This window comes from Myotis brandtii, unplaced genomic scaffold (genome assembly GCF_000412655.1).
Source record: "Myotis brandtii unplaced genomic scaffold, ASM41265v1 scaffold56, whole genome shotgun sequence".
In the NCBI taxonomy this organism is placed as follows: Eukaryota; Metazoa; Chordata; class Mammalia; order Chiroptera; family Vespertilionidae; genus Myotis; species Myotis brandtii.
Genome location: NW_005370080.1, coordinates 674,469 through 691,756, shown reverse-complemented (window position 1 = coordinate 691,756; position 17,288 = coordinate 674,469). Strand labels below are relative to the sequence as shown.

General features: G+C 40.0%; 1 pseudogene; it reads right to left on the bottom strand.

The window, feature by feature from the left end:
* Positions 1-17,288, bottom strand: part of LOC102243108 — a 108,396-nt pseudogene that overhangs the window by 6,759 nt on the left and 84,349 nt on the right.

Sequence of the window (17,288 nt, the reverse complement as noted above, 5' to 3'; positions counted from 1 at the left end):
ATTTCTTCAAATAGGTTTTCAATATCTTGCTCTCTCTCTTCTTCTGGCACCCCTATAATTTGGATGTTGGTACGCTTGAAGTTGTCCCAGAGGCTCCTTACACTATCTTCATATTTTTGGATTCTTTTTTCTTTTTGCTTTTCCAGTTGGGTGCTTTCTGCTTCTTCATATTTCAAATCTTTGACTTGATTCTTGGGGTCCTCTAGTCTGCTGTTGGATCTCTGTATAATATTCTTTATTTCAGTCAGTGTATGCTTAATTTCTAATTGGTCTTTTTCATATCCTTGGGGGTCTCACTAAATTTCTCAGCATTTTCTAGAAGATTCTTGAGTAACTTTATAACCATGGTTTTGAACTCTATACCCAATAGTTTGCTTTCTTCCATTTCTTTCTTTTGTGACATGTTTCTTTGTCTCCACATTTTGGCTGCTTCCCTGTGTTGATAGAGTGGGTTTGTGTGCTAGGTGTCCTATAGGGCCCAGTGGCTCAGCCTCCCTAATTACCTGAGGTTGACACACTTGGTGCACCCCTTTGTGGGCTATGTGCACAGTCTTGTTGTAGTTAAGTCTTGATTGCTATTGGTATCACTGGGAGGAATTGACCACCAGGCCAATTGGGCTGGAGACACCCTTATGGAGCAGGACTTGCTTCAGTGGGGCTTTGGTGCTCACTGAGTCTGCCCCTTGAGTGTGTCGCTTATGGATGTGAAGAGTTGTACTCTGGTATGGTCTCACTCTGACCATTGGGTACACTGGCTCTTGGATCTCCAAGGAGATACAAAGTCAATCACTGCCTGAGGTCACCCAGCAGGAGCTACAGAGAGATCTGCAGATTCCTCCTCTTTGTTTGGGGTTTGGAAGTTCCCAGATGAGGCCCAGCTCTGAAGCAATGCAGGCTGCTGTCTTGGCCTTATTTTGGAGGCTTTGGCGCTCTTTGACCCGGCAGCAGTTTGTTAGGTTTTAGATTGCAAAATAACAGACCATTCATATGCAAAAGCCTCTGATCACAGCTTGGGTGGGGTTGTAAATTGCGTGGGGCGGGGTCTCAGGGAATCATTAAGGTGGAGCAAACCGCAGTGGCTGTCAGTCTGCTCTGCCTCGGAGAGGTCCCGGGGTCTCTGTGTCCCACAGCCCTGTGCAGGAACAATGATCGCTGCAAGCACCTCTGAGAGAAAGCCGCCCTAGTGTTCCGGTCTGATGTCAGACAGTCCAGCTTCTCCCCGTATGAGTCTGGGCCCCCAGAGTCTCGCCCAGAACTGGAGTTCAGAGCAATTGGGAGCTTGTATCTCCATCCCGATTGAAAAAGACAACAGCATACCCAGTTGCCAGCCCGTTTCTGCACATGCCTCCGTACCTCCACACTTCCACACCTCTGCACCTCCTACTGGACTCAATGAGCTTTTCTCTTTCCTTCTAGTTGTGGAATTTCCACTTAGCCAGCCTTCCCATGGTTCTGGATGATATCCGTTTTGTCTTTTAGTTGTATTTTTGATGGGGTTGTGCAAGGCAGCAAGTACAGTGTGTACCTATGCCGCCATCTTGGTTCCTCTCAATTTCTATTCTTATCCTTATCTTTATTATAGTTTGCTTTGTGCTTCTTTTAGGTCTCTTTTCTTAGTTTTTTTTTTTTTACTTTTTTACTGAATTTATTTGGGTGACATTGGTCAATAAATTTATGTAGGTTTCAGGTGTACATTATGTGAGAATAAACAAGTAATCTTTTCTGTCAAAGAAGGGAGTTTAGCCCTAACTGGTTTGGCTCAGTGGATAGAGCATTGGCCTGCGGACTGAAGGGTCCCAGGTTTGATTCTGGTCAAGGGCATGTACCTTGGTTGCGGGTACATTCCCAGTAGTGGGTGTGCAGGAGGCAGCTGATTGATGTTTCTCTCTCATCGATGTTTCTAACTCTCTATCCCTCTCTCTTCCTCTCTGTAAAAAATCAATAAAATATATTGGGAAAAAAAAAAAGAAAAAAAGAAGGGAGTTTAGGCAGCCTCCGTTTTGGCTCGTATGACTTGTGGCTCCCCTGGCGGCCGCCATTTTGAAATGGCAAAGGTCAACCCCTCCTTTTTTCCTTTAAGTTAGTCAATCATGCAAGACTGTGAGCTTAAGCTCTTCCAATCAAGAGTGGGGTGGGGGACATTTGGCTGCGTCAGGAATAAAGCCAGGAGCGGACCACCAGCTCAGTGCAGGTGCTGCCAGAAGCTGTATGTTTGCACACCCTCCTGCAGGAGTAAAGATATTTGCCTTGCTGTCTGACTCTTGAGTATCCTTTGTGTTCTGCCAGGACCCCTGGTTTTGGGGCTCGCCTTATTTCTAACAATTCTATAACACATAATCTGTGTATTGTATTGTGTTTTTACCACCCCAAGTCAAATTTCCTTCTATTTTGTTAATATGAAAAGTTAAATTTTTTTAATTGAAATCTTTCTTTTCTTCTAATAAATAATTTAAGGTCATGAATATTTCTCCAAGCATTGCTTCATCTTTATTCAACAAGTTTAGAAATGCTGCATTTTTATTTTTATTTAATTCAAAATATTTTCTAATATTCCTTGAGACTGTAGCTAACAAGGTAAGCTGAGTTATCTAATAATAAATCTGAGTGGTCTTTAGGTATGGCTAACTGAGCAAAGTTCATCTCGTTTTCCTTCTCATTCTAAATGATGTGAGGCATTGAAAGAAAGATTTTAGGAAATAAAGCATGGCATAAACTGCTTACCTTGAATGGCTTAGATATAATTTAAACTTTAGCAATTTAATATAATAATTTCTCTGCAACTTAATTCTGGGAAGAATCTAGAACCAAAATCTTGAAATCTCAGAATCAGAAAACTTAGTTATACCTAAAGCAACTCATCTTCCAGAAATATGCTATACATTGTTTTCCAAACTCTAGTTTGCATAAAGATCATTTTGCAAGTTTATTCCACACAGATTTCTTGGCCCCCACCTCAAAAAAATCTGATTCAGTAGATCAGGGATTTGCACAAGAACATGCATTTCTAGCAATTTTCCAGGTGATACTTATACTGCTGCTCTGAGGACCACACTATAAATTGTATTATCCTATTGCACTAGGAAAGATTGTCAAGTTCTCTTGGACACGTCTTCATGCTTTGCATGATTCTCTATCCTTTTTCCTTTTTCACTTCTTTGGAATCTCCTTTGAAATCCTCTTCCTGCCCTCTGACATGGATATTTTCCAATATTACAACTTTGATTGTTATCTCTTCATCTTTCCTTCAATTTTACATTCAACAACTACTTAATGAGAATTTACTAATTGTTAAACTTGGCTCTAGGTACTATATAAGGCAAAACTATGCCCTTTGCTTCAATATTATCTTGTCTGTGAAAGTTTTCTCAGAACTTTCTCACAAACATGATCATCTCTTCCTTTGCATTCCCATAGCTCTGTATTTGTTTCACTCATCTGGCTTTTATTTCATGCTATCTTGGTTGGGAATTCTCTAAAACAATATGCCAAAATCTTGATTGAAAACAGGATTTGGACTGGGCAAATGTATCTCAACCTCCAATTTTAATTTTTGTCACCCATCTGTATTTACTCTTTCAAATTCAATATTTATATCAGCCTTGGAATTGATCAGAAAACTGTGACAACCTTTTTAACACAATACCACTTTATACCAATATAAAATATATGTTGAAGTTATACAAATTTGGGTTTATATTTGGAGATGTTGCAAGATGACAGAGCAAATGAAACAAAATTCTACTTCTAAAGCATATTGGCAGGAGAAAAATATGTATAACATTTACTTTTATCTAATTCAGTTCAGTCAACATTATTGACAAATCACAATAAGCAAAACATATTGTAATTGCACGTATTGTATTTTATTTTGTCCAGGCTACATTATGTCTCCCCAAATTTTGTGGGAGAGCTATAGATTGGCCTTGCTGTCTCCATTCTGTTTGTGGCAACAGTCAATATTTTTGCACAGCATGGCCCTTAAATGCACACCAACTACTTTATCTGGTGCTTAAGGACAGAAATAAAGATGTGCTACAAAAATGGAAAAAAAACTGTCTGTATTGATCCATTGAAAGATGGTGTGATACATGCAAAGCATAGATAGAGTGGTATTTGTGGGTGGTTTAAGGGATCTTCCTTGATAGAAGGAAGCTGATAGTTTGCTGCCCCTGGGACTTCAATGGGCAGCTGTGGAATTAGGTCAGTACTTCCTAGTCACTGCTCTTCTAGATCAACAGCAGATGAGAGCATAAGGAAATCTGGGTATTTAAAGAAACCACCTTCCTCACCCTTTCTATCCTTCTGCACACCCCTTCTTCTTCCCTCTTTTCCAATTCTCTTATCAGACTTTCCTCATTTCACAAGATGAAGCAGTAGAGATGGTTCAGTGAAGACTTCATTGAAGGAAGAAGTTGGTGTTGTGCATCTTTGGTGAGAACTCTCACCCCAGATAAATTGTGTGAATCACCCATGGCTCTTGGGTTTCAATGTAATAAATAGCTACATCCAGCTAAGCATCACCACAGCTGGGTGGTTTTCTAAGCATGTGAGTCCTTGGGTTGTCCTCACTATGAGATCAACCTTGGGATTATTGCTAGGCACCACACCATATGGAGACCATTTCAACTTACACCAAGCTGTAGCTCTTTTTCTAGTGAACTGGTTATAAGGTTTTAAGAGGAAGGAAATTACGTTTCCATTACTATTATGAAGAATTATGAAGGAAATGTGTAATGAAAAGAAAAAAAATCTAGATATTCTGAAAGAAAATGGAAGGCAAAGCAAAGTGGGAACTTATGGTATCAGGGTAAGTTGCTAATCCATCAGTGGGCAGTGCGATTGCTCCAGAGAAAGAAAGTTACCAGGAAAACCTTTACTTAGAAACTAAATTAAGAATAAGGTCCCCATTGTTTGTCTTCCAGTGGCCAGAGTTCATGAGTGTCTTGCATTGTCCCGAGGGGCTCTGTTTCTGTACTCTAGGCTCTGATTGAGAGGAAGCCATATATCTTCTAAGTATATTTCTGTCATGTGCTGAACTCAGGAACATTAACAGAGGGAAATGAGGTTATGTGAACTTCCCATGGATATTTTGATGTGAGTGATTCAGCTGATACAAAGGATTCCCTGTGAAATACATCCAAATGAATAGAATCAACTTGATTCTAATGATTCCCCTAGGTTTCACTAGCTCAGGAAAGGTGAAAAAATATCCTGAGAGACAGTGATTCCATAACTATATGCAGATGGCCAAAACACATGATAAGAAGTGCCCCTCCCCCCATCAAATAAATAAATGCCAAAATTTTCCACTACAAATGGATTAGATGTGGAATATTTTAATGACTAAGTCAATTCTGATACAAATAGCCATTATTTCATTTTCCAAATAAAAGATTTTTGTTGAGTAGTAGTTTGTGGGCTAGTTCAAAACTTACCTTATCTTCAAAATCTTCTAAAAAGGAATACTGAGGAAAATAAACTCTTAGGTAAAATAGTTTAGATTCATTCAAAATTAACAAATGTGAAAATTATTACATAAGAAAAGAAACTTTGCAATTTAATCCTAGAAATAAGCTTCTTACACTCCCCCACAAACACACACACACACACACACACACACACACAGATTTTTGCTTTTCAGGAAGTGTTAATCATAGCCCCAAAGACAATATTTAGCCTTAGCATGGGGTTAAAGCAAAACAAACAAACAAACAAACAAACAAAAAACTCATTTACCTAAACAGAGAATTCAAATAGAATACATGTTCCCAATTTTTGTCCTAAGGAAAAATCAATTTTGGTCTCCCCTCTGAAATATAAGTGAAACTTGAGTCTCTAGGGAGCAAGGTAGAACCATGGTGGAGCTGAATGGGGGGAAAGGAGAACAGCTGTCTTTGAAATTGATCTGCACATTCTATCTGCCTTTGGAACCACCTGAGACATAGAATCCTTCACTTCTCCTCAGTCCTTATTCAAACAGTTACCATTTTTTGTGTTCATCTACTTTTTAATAATTTTGTATTCATCCCCCAGTGTAGTGAACCAATGCTTTTAAAATAGTAGGTATTCAATAAATATTCCATGGATAAATGGATTTTTCTTATTCACTCCTAGGTTTCAAATGCTTGTTTGGCTCTACCTCTCAAGAGATATCAGTGTTCATGCAATTCAGAAATAACACTATGGCGATTACCATAAGAATTACTTCTACTTCATTAACAGCCTGGGCTTATATGCTGTAGTGGGTTACTGAAACCTGAAATTATTTACATTAAAAAATGTGAATTAGGATCAAATAGGGTGGAAGAAAGGAAGACTTTAATTTCTGGACCAATCACAGAAATACTTTAGGCATCTTCTGTGTCTTTCTGTCTTTCTTTCACAATTGGTGGCCAGTAAGTGTGAGGATAATTCAGACACAAAGGAGGTAAAACTCTCAAAAAGACAATTAGAAGCTTTAGACAGAGAAGCATGACCGTGAGGCAACTCTCTTGAGAGCATCTGCCACTTCTTTCAAAAAGCCATCAGCTTTTGTTTTCATCAATAATTGCTACAATGTGGTCCCTTGGTACTAAAATAATTATGAATAAAGAATTGGTAACAAAGGTACCATAGCACCTCTGGATCTGGTAAAATGAAAGGAAATTACCTTCCTTGATAGAAGTGTTCCCACCAACAAAAGTAAAAGAAGAAAAAAAATGCCTTGATACTATTTCCCCTGAATTTCCTACTTCCTGGCCTTGAAAGCAATCTATTGAAAATGTTCCCAAAATGAAGGCTCTTCTCACCCTTTGGGAGAATGCAGGACCTAAGTTTATATTATACAATAAACTGAGTTGACAATATTAATAAAACATTGCATAAAAAACAAACAAAAAATTGTTCAAGGATAGAATAAAAATAAAATCTCTGCTATTGAGAGATAAGACTAAGTAAGGCATGACGTGGAACTCATTTGAATCTCCAAACTTGAGAGTAACAGCAGTGGAGGGGAATTCAGGCCTGGGAGACTTATTTGACCCAAATGTGGTGTTCTACTTGACCAAAATGAGAAAGTAGCAAGAGTTGGATTACAAACTGTATAGTCTCCAGAGCATTTGAGAGAAGACCAAGTGTAGTGATGCTGAGGCACCATTGTATCAGCCTTGCCAAATCAGATAATTCCCAGGGCTTGTGTCATAGTTACATCACCTGAATGTGTCCAAATCAGTTTTGGGGACTTGTTCACAAACAATTTTCTCAGATGTTCCCAGTTCTCTGTTTTGTCTCATAGGGCCACTTCATCCCTTTCAACACATGACAACCTTCCAAAGAAAAATGTCATGGTCTTTTTGAGTATTTCTCTTTATTTTATTTTTAAATATATATTTTATTAATTACAGAGAGGAAGGGAGTGGGAGAGAGAGATAGAAACATCAATGATGAGAGAGAATCATTGATTGGCTGCCTCCTGCACGCCCTCTACTAGGAATCGAGCCTGCAACCCAGGCATGTGCCCTTGACTGGAATCAAACCAGGAACCTTTCAATCCACTGAGCCAAAACAGCTAGGGCTCTCTTTATTTTTTAATGACAAAAGATTTATTGTCATTATTGAATCTTTTCCTGACACTTTATCCACTGAGCCAAACCAGCTAGGGCTCTCTTTATTTTTTAATGACAAAAGACTTATTGTCATTATTGAATCTTTTTTTCTTCCATACAACATGTACCTAATATTCACTGTTCTGGACAAATAATTTTGTAAAGCACTTCACAAGTGTATTCAGATGATGGGTAATATGGGTGTTTTTGAACCACTGGTTAGCGATGTGCATGCAATTCAGAAATACCCCTAGCTTTTGCTCTGTGAAGCAGCTATGCAGCCAGAATGCAGACTAAGTCTTTTGGGACCACTGGACCCTGCCATGCTCATGAAACTCATCTCAGAAAATCCTCATAAGACATGGAAATGGAGAAAAAGACTTGAAATATCCAGCCAAGATCTTAATCCTCAATATTGACTGCAAATAACAGCCATTAATTTTTATAAACTAGAAACTGACCATGGGACAAGTGGTGTAAAAGAGACTAGACCAACTTGACTATTTGGGAAACACAAATTAAAACCAGAACATAGTAGCTTGTGCTTTGGGCTCCCCTGTGGCTGGGTGGAGCCCTATGACTAGTTCTGACTATTGAGTTGTGAGCAGAAATGACACATATCATGGCTAGAGTATACATAAGATCAATGAGACCCTTCTAAGTCATAATAATCCATAAGTCAAAGAAAACATTCCAATGGAATATAGAAAAACTTCAAGTAAAGTAATAATACTATACCTCAAAACTTAACCATTATATTACAAATACAACATGTTAAGCTATAGCCATGCTTAAAAGAAAATTCATAGCTTCAAATACATATTAGGAAAGAAGAGAAGCTGGGGTACCAATAAACTTTGAATCTTCGTTTAGATTTCACAGACATAGTTCCCAAACCAAGGATTCAAGGGCAAACAGTTTATTAGGAGTGAATTAGCTTTTTAAGACTGCTCTAACAAAGTACCATAGACTGGATGGGTTAAACAACAGAAATTTGTTTCTTCAGAGTTCTGGAGACTAGAAGTCTGAGATCAAGGTGATAGCAGTGTTGGTTTCTTCTGAGACCTCTCTCCTTGGATTGTTGCTAGTAGCCTTTCCCCTGTGTCCTCACATGATCTTCCTTCCCTGTGTGTCTGTGTCCTAATCTCCTCTGTTTATAATGACAAGAACCATATTGGATGAAGACACATCCCAATTACCTCATTTTAACATAATCACCTCCCTAAAAACCCTATCTTCAAAAATACAGTCACCTTTTCAGGTATTGGGGTTAAGACTTCAATATATGATTGTTGCAGGGAGAAGGGAGACACAATTCAGCTTATAAGTGGAAGTTTCTGGGTAAAGAGATAGAAACTGAGACAGGGAAAGGAAGGTAGCTGATAAAAGGTATGTTATTAAGGTGCCACAACATCAGGTGACTGTAGTTAGATTGCCAAGGAAAACTCTAGAAAACATGTAAAATATGCTTCAGAATTATCTTGGACAAAGGACAAGAAGGTGGGTTATTTATACCCTGACAGCCATTGATCTTTGGTTAAGGGTTTCCCCAGAGATATGTTACTTCCTAGGCACATCTAGTCCAGTGTGTTTATAAACTGAGTGTGTTCAGGCAGTTTGAGGGCAGCCCTCTGACAAAGAATCCCATGCTGGCCCTTGGAAGTCAGGCTGGTGTGCATGGGACCAGCAAGGGGATCCAGGGCATATGGGCAGAGTCTCAACAGCGTCAGCCTAACAGCCCTCTCTCGAAGTTACAGAAAGGGAATACAAACCCAAAGGGAATACAATAATTGAAAATAATGCAAATGTATAGATAGATAAGATCCACAAAATGATAGATTGGTTCATTAAAATACTGATAAAATTTAGAATTATTGGTAAGGCTTATCAGTTAAAATAGAGAAGAAGCACAAGTAAACAATGCTAGGAATTTTAAAATAGGACATCATTACAGGTCCTGTAGACATGGATCACTGAGAGAAGAATTAGAAATAAAAGAGAGTAGCAACTCCACTCTTAGATATATACTGAAAAGAATTGAAAACAGGTACTTACTTAAACAAATTCATGTACATACATGTTCATAGCAGCACTATTCATAAAGGCTGAAATGTGAAAACATCCCAAAATTTCATCAATGGACAAATTATGATATATCCATACAATAGAATATTATTCAGCCACGAAAAGGAATTAAGTACTGATACATGAAACAACAGGCATGAACCTCAAAACATTATGCTGAGTGAAAGAAGCCAGATACAAAAGACTATGTATTGTATGATTTAATTTATATGAAATATCCAGAGTAGATAAATTTGTGGCAGCAGAGAGAAGGTCATTGTTTGCAAGAGGAAAGAAGGAATGGAGAGTGCCTGCTTAGTGGGTACAGGCTTTCCTTTTGTTTTATGTTTTTTTTTAAATATATTTTTATTGATTTCAGAGAGAAAGGGAGAGAGAAATAGAAACATCAATGATGAAAGAGAATCACTGATGGGCTGCCTCCTGCACGCCCCCACCAGAGATCAGATCCGAAACCCTGGCATGTGCCCTGACCAGGAATCGAACCATGACTTCTGGGTTCATAGGTCGATGCTCAACTACTGAGCCATGCCGGCTGGGTCAGGCTTTCCTTTTGTAATGATATAAATATTTTGGAACTAAACAGAGATGTGATTGTACAACATTGTAAAAGTACTAAATACCACTGAACTGTTTACTTTGAAATGGTTGCATTTATATTATGTAACTTACACTTAAATTTAAAAGAAATAGAGAGAGGTTGAGAAAAGAAGTAGAAATCTAAGTGTGGAATGCAGACCATGTGCCAGATATTCAATCATCACACTCTGCCCATTTTTAATATTTGATGATCTCATTAAATATTCACTGTTGTCCCATAAGGTAGGGCTTAGTAATAATATTCATTTTTGCAGAGGAGGAGTTGTAGGAAAGAAACTGATCGTTTCTCTGTCTTTGTGTCACTTGTGTTTTGCAGAGTTGATACGGAGCTGTCTCTCTTTCTCTTTTTTTTAAAATATATATATATATTATATATATATATTATTGATTTCAGAGAGGAAAGGAGAGGAGAGAGAGATAGAAACATCAATGATGAGAGAATCATTGATCAGCTGCCTCCTGCATGCCCCCTACTGGCATGTGCCCTTGACCAGAATGGAACCTGGGGCCCTTCAGTCCACAGGCTGATGCTCTATCTACTGAGCCAAACCAGCTAGGGCCAGAGCTGTCTCTTAAAAAGTAGAACCAAAAAACATAGCTGAGGTTGCTTTAAGATTTGAAGATAGCTCAAGGAAGTGGGCCAGGGAGGAGTAAAGTGCTCTGACATTCCAAATATAGCCTGTGGTTGGCCACTTAGGAGGATAGATTTGTTGCTAGCAACAAGTACTTAGGAGGCATGTGATTTGGCATGTCTCGAGCTGTGAAGTAGATGTAGAAGCAATGCAGGCAAAAATCGATGATATTATGGGGAGGGCTGTGTAGGGTGCTAATTGCCATCTGCAGTGCCTGCAGGTGGATGGAGAGGAGTGAAGAATCTCTTGTTAATAGATTTTCAGGATGGGAAAATCATATTGCGACCCTCAAGCATTTGGGGAAGATTGTACCTAAGACAAAAAGCACACCTAACATGAAACTGGAAAAAGTGAACTCCCTGCAAACTCACTTTGCAGATTCCTGCATGTCAGAAAGAAAGGTCAGAGGATTTCAATTGCCAGTGGTCCTCTTACTCATTCCAGTCATGTCTACTGAGCCCCAAAGAGACAGCCGGGAGCAGACTAGCAAGTACCAATGACTTTGGGACTTACACCACAACCTAGGATTACCCCTGCGAGCTCTGGAAAAATAGGCAAAAGGAAAATGCTGGGTGAGATGGGAGCAGAGGGGAGATTTTGGCCTGAACCGCAACGTTATGGGCATGTGGTGAAGCTAATTCTTTGGCACAGTTTAGAATTTACATTAGAAGGTACACTTGTGAAATTTCTGAGAGCCATGTTTGTTATTCTCTACTTCTATACCTGCAGAAGTAGGTTAATACTGAATCTTTATATTTTAATTTTGCCAAGAAGAAAATTATACTATAGATGTTAAAATAAAAGTGCACATTAGCATCTACACTAATAAAAGAGAAACATGCAAATTAACCATCACTCCATCACTCCACCACTCCGCTACACCCACCAGCCAATCAGAGTGACTATGCAAATTAGCGAAAAAAAGATGGTGGTTAATTTGCATACGCAGGTGCAGAGCAAAGACTGAGCTGGAGCAAGCAGGAGGCTTGGGTTGCTCCCGGCGACAGAGGAAGCCAAGCTTTCCACCAGCCCTGGACTCCACTCAAGGAGGGGCTGGGGGCCTGGGCTCCGCTCAAGGAGCTGGAAGAAAAAAAAAGGAGGGGCTGGGAGCAGCTGGAGCGGAGAAGCCAAGCCTCGCTGCTGTGGCTGGACCAAAGGCCTGGGTCCCGGGTGCCAGAGGAAAACCGATGCTGGCAGCCAGGGAAAGGAAGGCCTATTGCACGAATCTTCGTGCAACAGGCCACTAGTAGAATCATAAGGCCAAACTACTGAAAAGGGAGGGAGAAGGGGAAGAAAGATGAATGTAAAATTAAAAACAGCAAATCTTAGGCTCACATTTATTTCTTAAAACTCTTGAGTTTTTACTCTCATCCAGCCAACAAATTGATTAGCACTTTCTATTGATCTGAACTCTGAATTCAAGGTATTTCTGCCGCCTATATACCTGATTCGGGCCCTGGGTTACTTCTTTTCTTTTTTATAATTATGTTTTATCATTGTAGTAAACATACATAACATAAAATTTACTATTTTAACTTATTTTTAAGTGTACGTCTCAGTGGCACAACGTTGTGCAACCATTACCACTACTGAGAGTGGTTCTAGAGCAGCGGTTCTCAACCTGTGGGTCGCGACCCCTTTGGGGGTCGAACGACCCTTTCAAAGGGGTCGCCTAAGACCATCAGAAAACACATATATAATTACATATTGTTTTTGTGATTAATCATTATGTTTTAAATATGTTCAATTTGTAACAATGAAAATACATCCTGCATATCAGATATTTACATTACGATTCATAACAGTAGCAAAATTACAGTTATGAAGTAGCAACAAAAATAATTTTATGGTTGGGGGTCACCACAACATGAGGAACTGTATTAAAGGGTTGTGGCATTAGGAAGGTTGAGAACCACTGTTCTAGAGGAACAGAATTTTAAGGATGAATTTTCTGAATTGGTCCTGGGAATTGACTCTTTAATTTGATTAGATTTAAAGATGCTAGTGACTCTATTTTTAGTAGTAAAGACAGTACTGATACAGTCCATTACCTGATCTGGCAATAGTGATATGTAAAATATCTCCACTGTATCCTCATAATCAACCGCGTGTGAGAAGCAAGAAGATGGATGAGCATGTATATGATATCTTTCAGCATTTTTGGTGAACTGACAAACACAGTCAGGTACCATTCTTACAGATGTGTCATTAAGCACTTAAACCAAACTATTGAAACATTTATTTCTCACAGTCCTGGAGGTTGGGAAGTCCAATATCAAGGTGCTGGTGGATTTGGTTGCTGGCAAAGGCTCTCTTCTTGACTTATAGATGGCTGCCTTCTTTCTGTGTCCTTACATGGCCTTTCCTGGGTACATTCCCATGGAGAGAGCAAGATCTCTGTCTTCCTCTTCTTATAAGGGCATGAATCCCATCATAAGGGTTCCACCCTCATAACCTCATCTAAAGCTAATTATTTCTCAAAGGCCCCACCTCCAAATGCCATCCCATCGGGGCTTCAACACACACATTTGGGGGTTGTACAAACATTCAGCTCATAACAATAAACAATGTTAAATATTTATTTAAAAACATTAAAATGCGTAAACCTTTGTCAACACCCTCCAGGCACTGACCATCAGTATTTGACCATGTTGCGTTTAATGCTCATGGGGAACCATGGGGAGGCACAGTAAGAGTTTCAGACAGGTCTTAGGATAGGATTTTGGCTTGTGTTTGGGAGAGGATTTAAGGAAGTGAGGCTTTGCTTTGGATTGGATGTTGTTGGGAAGTAAGGGCGATTTATGAATAAATCTTATCTAGAAGGAGGAAAGAATAGAGTGAGGCTAAAGCTAGAATTGATAAAGAAGCAACAGTTATTCGTATTACCCAGGACAGGAATGTGTTTGATCAATTTTGTTGTTTGGACAATGTTCCAATTTTGTCTGTGTACAGGCATGATTATGGAGTCATATTGCTTTTGTCCTGATCCATCATGGCCTCAGAGAGGCCTTGTCTGGTGTTTGGTGCTATAAAATTGTTTATGTTCCACGGGAGAACTGTAAGCGCCAGGCCGGCTCCGGGATGTCCAGGACTGCTTTTCTCTTTCTTATCTTTCAACCTAAACACAGTGCATACTAGTCAGCTGGAGCTGCCATAATAAAATACCACAGACTGGGGGCCTTAAACAATAGATATTTATTTATCACAGTTCTGGAGGCTGGAAGTCCAAGATCAAGATGTCAGCAGGGTTTCTGGTGAGACCTCTCTCCTTGGTTTGCAGATGGCTCCTTTCTTGCTGTGTCCTCACATGGCTTTTTCTCTCTGTGTGTGGGAGAGAACGAGTGATAGCTCTGGCATCTCTACCTCTTCTTATAAGGACACCAATCCTATCAGATTAAGGCACCCTTTATGATCTCATTTAACCTAATCACCTCCTTAAAGACCCTATCTCCAAATGCATACTTCAGTCAATAACATTATGCATCAGAGTCCAAAATTTCTAGGCAGATCTTTCATAAAAGCTAAAAATAATGCACATGTTGTGGAGGTGTTATCTTTAATAACAAAACTTAGAAGTAGGCAAATTTCTAACAATGCAGGATAGAAAAGTCAGGGATAGCTCAGAGGACAAACAGGCTCAAGGCTGGCTCAGATGGTACTAGGGTGATGGATTAATTGGTAACTGTTTTTAATTATTAATTTTTTCATGTTTCTATAATATTGTTTTTGTGACTATTAAGAAAAGTTGTTAAATAGATTTAAACTTTTTTACCCAGTGGAGCAAGTGCTCTGTCAGCACTTTCTGGTGTGCTTATGGGTAATATCACCACAAGAGGGGATCAACAGGGCACTGAGGGGACCCCGTGAAGCAGGGGGCTTGGCAAAGGACCAGGGAGGACAACAAGGGAAAACCTGGAAAATCTACCACCTTCCTGCTTTGCCTATTGTCAGTCCCGCTGTGTCATCAGCCCTAAGGACCCACATCATTTCTGCTTTCAGAACTGAGCCAGCTCCTGGGTGTCCCTGCTGCCACCCCCACAAGCAGATGGTAAAGAAGGACAATGGAAAGAGCAATCCCCACCACATAACAGCCACCTCCCCCTGAAACGCTCACCCCTCCTCAAAGCTAACATTTTCTTAGGTGTAAGATGATGCATGAGAGTCTTCTCAGTCTGTTTTTGTTGTTGCTCTTATAACTGTTCTTTTCATTTTTTACCTAAAAGAACTGCCCCCAACAGAAGGGATAGGTGGGGTGGACACCTTTAGACTGCTGGTAGTGCTCAGGATCACGGAGACCACACTTAGTTCTGGGACTGATCATGTGGAAGAGAACATATTATAACTTTCATTCTCAACGTAGAATCCAATGCTACTATCTGGGCCAAATCTATTTTTAGGATAAAGGCTCCAAAATCTCCTAAGGACTAATTTCCACTAATCTTTATGGTGTGTCCCAGAACACTACTCAACTCAGTCCTACCCACTGACACCGCCCCACCCCACCCCACTCTTTCACACAGGGTTTCCTGGAGGTTAAAAGAGTTTATTTTGAAATGAAATGGCAATTGGGAAAAGCTTTTTAAAGCATTTCTCTCTCTTGATTAGTGTTCACGACAGCAGCCCGGAATGCTTTCTCTAGCCAATTTGTAGTTGATCTTATAAAACAGATCCCTCCCCTTGATCTGATTTCCTCCCCCTTCCCTGTGCATTTGTTCTGTTTAAACATTTCAGCACATTTGTTAACTTGAGTGACATTGACAAAAATCGCCACCCCATTAACGTGGAGTCATGCAATCCCTGGGATGCGCATGATTCATTTAATTGGGATGGCTTAGTTCCCTCCCAGATGTTCCCTTTCAGCAGATACCATTGTGTTTTAAAACTTGGGATAATTATAGCTCTGTAAACGTAGAGTACAAGACAAGATTTGTTGGCTCCAGCCAGCTCCCCGCTCCTTATGTAATAGCTTCATTGTTTAGTAATTGCCCTATTCACAAAGCGAAGGGATCCGTGTCAGCCAAGACATCTATTCAAAGCCCTTCCCCGTGCTGGATAAACAGTAGCAGGAGCAGTCTACCAAGAGAACCAAAACACTCGCAAGAGACTTGGCCACAAGCGTGACCAGAGCAGATTTTCCCTTCCCAAATTGAACCGTTCTTCAGAACTTTCTTCACCTTTCTTCAGTAACAAATCAGCCTCTAGGCAGAGTTGTTCCCTTTGCTGGTGAAATCCCTGCTAACTGCTGGGAGCCCCGAGTGGCTGAGGCTGGCCACGTGGGTGGTGTGGGAAATGCTATGGGGCTGAGCGATAAGATAAGGACCTTGGGGCAGGAGGCTGAGCACAAGGGGGTGGTCCACACATGCTGTCCCCAAGGAGGAGAGAAAGCAGAGAGAAATGTCCCTACACTAATTCCTGGAAATATCCAGAACCATCTCTGGGAGCACTAGGAGGGCCCAATGCAAGAAGCGGGGAGTTCTGAGATCCTGTGGGGATCTGCACCAGGGCATCTGTACCCTGAGTCTGTAGTCTGTGGAGCCCCAGTGAATGTTTGAGCTCTTCACACCAGGGTCTCCACAGCTACTGATGGGAAAGTGCCTCTTCCCATGCTGGCATTCCAAGATTCCCTGGGAAATCGGCCTGAACGGCAAAGGCCTGGAGCCACAAGTAATTGATTTCCTCTAATGTTCATGGTGGACCTATGAACCTAGCGTGGCCCCATCATAGCATGGAAGAAGCCTCAGCCAATCACCCCAACTCATATCTGCTCTTCCCCTCCTCAGTTTTCCCTCAGTCCTGGTCCCATAGGCCTGAGAGAGTGGGATAGCATCTGGGGAGGGGCAGAGGAGACAGAGAAAAAACAGAGGGAGATTTTAAAAATTTTCATCAATAGTGATCTAGAGCATTCATCTGAGGCTGATTCAATGCAGACTTGGAAGGTCTAGAAATGCTATAACCCACCCACCTGAATTAATGTGTCCATGATTGACCAATAGAAACACTTATTTTTTCCTTAAATCTATCTATCTATCTATCTATCTATCTATCTATCTATCTATCATCTATCTACTATCTATCTTTCCATCTATCTATATACATATATATTTATATAGTGTACATTTTATATGTGTACACATACATGTATATATATACACTGAGTGGCCAGATTATTATGACCACCTGACGTTTGTAGGCAAATTAGCTATAATTTCACGCTGAAGTTGCTAGAGGGCCAGACCATTATAAATAGGGAAGCAGGTTGTTTAGCACAACAGTAGAAGTGATTTTTTTCTGAAGATATGGGTAAGCAATGACATTTAACAGCCTTTGAATGTGGAGATATATATATATATGTATGTGTATATATATATATATATATATATATATATATATA